Genomic DNA, 4182 nt, shown 5'->3' on the forward strand with positions numbered 1-4182 from the left:
CCGGAGAGAAGGTATAGGGAGAGGGAGTCCATCAGAAAGCCATTGGCAGCAGGAGTGAAAGTGTGGGTTGTGTTGTAGTCTGCACTGAGGATAAAACAATCCACAGAGAGCTCGACCGTGCATGGAGGAGGAGCGAAGCTGCATGAGAACGGCTCTGAGCGAACACACAGTAATCACTTGTTTTCAGGGTTTAACAGGCCAATAAAAACGTCTCCTAGCTGTAAGTAAAACAGCAAAATACAAAACAAAAGACATTTTCTCTTCAGGTGACCTCAAACTCCTGCAGGCCATGCCAAAGCCTCACCCCTGGTCAAGACATCAGCCATTTTTTCACAGTTACCCCATCTTATCTCCACCCTTGTCTGATCCATCTCCATTAGACTCTCCCTTATACGACCCAGCACCTCCATTTCTTTCCTCCTTCCCCTTCTTTTTTTCTCTCGACTACTCTTTCTCGTATCGGCGCCTTGGCATTTCTGTCATTCCCACAAACCCTGTTTTCCTCACGCAGCTCATATAATAACAGGCTAAAAATATGCCTTCTGTTTTTTTTTTTTTCCTTCCCAGTATTGATTTTGCCCATAGCATTGTCTATGAAGAGAAAGAGAGGAGAAAGACAAGAAGGCGGGGGAGAGAAATGAAGTAGAAACAACTGGGAAAAGAATTACTTTCTTCGTATGTGGTAATGCTCTCACCTTTCCTATTTTACTTTAAGTGGAAAGCTATGCTCTCCTTTGCCTCAGTGCGATGCCTTTAAATTAAATGGTAACTCAGTGTGGTCCTCTTGTAGTCGTTCTTACCTCTAAGCACCACAGAGCGCCCAGACGCTCACCCACTGTACGCATTTAATAATAACCCGCTGAAATTAGAGAAACCTTACCAGTGCAAATATGCTCCAGATCAGCTTTTCAGGGGAAAATTGTTGGCTCTTTTGGCACTGGTGTGTAATGGGAATGGAGAGAGCTGATCAATAAGCTATTGATCGGAGCTGGCCAGAGTCTGGGGAATTGAGAGTGAGAATAGAGGGGGAGTCAGGGTGGGGGGTTGGCTCCAGGTTGAATTTTTAAAATGCTCCATTTCAGAGATGACAAATAGTCTATTTGAAAAGGGAGAGACAAAGACGGCGGGGAGAGGAACCATCATAAAGGCGCAGAGAAAGATTCTCTGCTCGTGTTCTCTGAGAACTGAGACCTCTCCGCTTCCCAGAAGTTGCAGTATTTTGGACGAGAGCTGCCGAACTACAAAGACAAAGAGAGCAGGGACTTCTCAGGCTACAGCAGCTTGTGTGTACACTGGCTGGAAGAAGAAGAGGGGGAGGAGGAGGAGGGGTGCTTATTATAAAAAGAGATCCCTCAGATCTCTGGGAGCTATGAGCCAAGTGATTCACACAAAAAAGTGGCAACTGATGCTTATTATTTGTAGCTTAAAAGATGAAATTTTGTTCATGTCTACTTTCACAAAAACATATTTTAAACCAAACAGACAATATTTACCACAAAATTTGATATTCATGCTTATATCTAATTGAACAGTAGGTTCCCAACCATGGTCCTTGAGGAACACCATCCTGCATGTTTTAGTTGTTTCTCTGCTCCAACACGCTTGATTCAGTGGTTTAATTACTTAGTTTAGTTCGGCAGAAGCCCGTTAATCACCCTTTCATTCAAATCAGGTGCGTTGGAGCAGGGAAACATATAAAACATGCAGGATGGTGTTCCTCAGGGACTAGAGTTCGGAACCACTGGGTTAAACTAGATTTTGTTCACAATAAACAAGAAATGTTCTGTTACGATATTTACAGTGGTATGGGGTTACTGGTTCAGCTTCTCTTGATTAGTTTTGGAGTTTTAAAAGCAAATAAAAGAGACACACTGTCAGTTTTAATCGTTTTAGTGTGAAACACCTAATCAAACTCCAAAAGTTTTCTTGCAAAGATGCAAGTTACAATAAGGCAAACAAGCAGTGAAAATTCAAACCCATCCACTAAAAGTTGCTCCTCCACAGTAATTTCCAGCAGAGCTGTAGATGCGTATTCTCCATACTTACAGAGGCTAGTTAACAGCAGCAAACATGCATCAATTTTTAAATGTTGCTCAATTCTGCAGGCAATAGAAAGCAGTTAGAGCACCAGTCTGTAAACACCCCTGAGAGGAACCTATACCTCAGTAAAAATTCTGTTGTAAATAATGTATTGAATGCAAACTTAAGCTCCGTGGGGAGATACGGGTAGGCTCATTACTCTTTTAGTTCGCCGGTCTTTTACATAGTGTGCACAGCTCCCAACAATCGACTCCAGACGCTCCTTTCTATCTGTTTTGATTTAAAGATGCTTTTACCTGCGGATATGGTTATGGATATAGGTATTGTTTTTTATTTCCTACACATCGCCCTGAGGTTTGAAGGCTGTTAACTCATGCACCCACCCACATGCTGTGAGGCCTCTTATGGCTGCTGTGCGTGCATGTGAGAGTGTGTGCTATCTGTGTCGTTGAGGCTGTGGCCTACGTCTGAGTGTGTATTTGTGTGTGTGTGTCCTGTTTGGGATGCATTGATCTCAGAGCAGGATGTCAAACATTTTAACGCCAATCTTGTCCTTGTTATTGCCTCCAACAGCCGGGTTGTTAATGCATTAAAAATCGTTTGTCCCCTATCTTTCCAAACGTATCTCACCTTACTGCCCCGAGCAACACAAGAATACCCCATCCGGTGTGCTCCCACCCCCCTTGCTCCAAGCCTTTGTTTCTATCCACGTCCCTCCATCTTCTGTCTCAATCAATCTTTACGACACCCAGTTGCATCTCACTAATGTTTCCGGACTTGACCGTATCCCCGTTCAAAAATTCTTAATTAAACCCGTTCTGTATGTTTACCGTTGGGCAAATTACAATCTGACAGGGCTAATAAAACATTGGCGAGAGAAAGGCGAGATGGAGCATGTGCTGTGACCCTTACCTCTTTCACCTGTCTCTATCTCCATCTCAGCTTATCTCCCTCCATCCCCACCTCTTCATATCTCCCTGTTTGTACCTCACAGGCTCTCAGAATAGAGAGGGAGACGGGAGAGAGATACAGTTTTTCGGCAGCAGCTGGTGAATCCATCGCTGTCAGCTGTTTGTTTTAAATACTCCAGCGCCATTACGCTGATATATCTTGGCAACACCGCTTGATTCTCAACTCTGATTATTAAGATGCATGGACCTGCCTGCATGTCAACTCTTACAGATATGAGTCATACATCTGTGTTCATATCAGCATCTTTCTTCATTTAGGTATTGACGCATGCAGAGCTCTTGCACTCTGCAATCTATAGCCCACACGGGGTGCATTATATCTCCATTTCTGCACAGTTTTGTCGGGTCACTTGAGAACAGCCATTTTGCTTTGTGTGAAGGAGTGATGGAGAACAGGCGAGTCACAAGCATGGCTGAACACTGAGCACTAAAGTCACTCCAAAAAGTCCCGAAACAACCACACGTGATTTTGTTTCTTGCACATACAAAGATGCAAGCAACACAACAGGATGCACAAAGAGAGCTTTTATTATAGAACGCCTCCCTGTCCTGAATCAATATTACACTGTATTCCCATGTATGTATGTTATTACACCATAGGTGGCAAAATGAATTACTTTCCAATCAGTAGTGAAGGAGCAACTTGAAGCTGCAAAACAATACAAGATATTATTGGTGGTTTTGGGGGCAGCAGATTTTTGTGAAGTTTACTCCAACATTTCCATTCTAAGCTAAAATGTTCAGACTAATCAACATCTGTTTTGTATCTACAAGTGCAGGTGTAAAGTTTGTCCAAAAATGGTGTTTTGCATCCGCTTGCCGAGTCCACCATTTATCTGATGAGCTTAAGTGCAGCATTAGCTGTGACAGATGCATCCAGTCACCTTGGTTTGAATGGTTTCTCTGTGGAATAGCTAAACAACAAAAATAATAAATAAAAAAATAATGAAATTTCTGTTAACTGTAACTCTTTCTGATTTGAGCTGTTTGCTTATGTCAAAACACAACATTTAACACATCCACAACAGACAGGAGAAATTAAGAGTGAGATTTTGCAGCAAGAAAGACTAAACACATGATCTAAGTTTTGAGTCCACCTCTTAAACTGTTTTTTCTCCTTGTTGTGTGCATCTGTGCAATCTGTTTCTGTTTCAGACTATGCACTTTGAAT

The sequence above is a fragment of the Nematolebias whitei genome, chromosome 3 (genome assembly GCF_014905685.2).
Source record: "Nematolebias whitei isolate Nwh7 chromosome 3, NemWhi1, whole genome shotgun sequence".
NCBI classification, from domain to species: domain Eukaryota; kingdom Metazoa; phylum Chordata; class Actinopteri; order Cyprinodontiformes; family Rivulidae; genus Nematolebias; species Nematolebias whitei.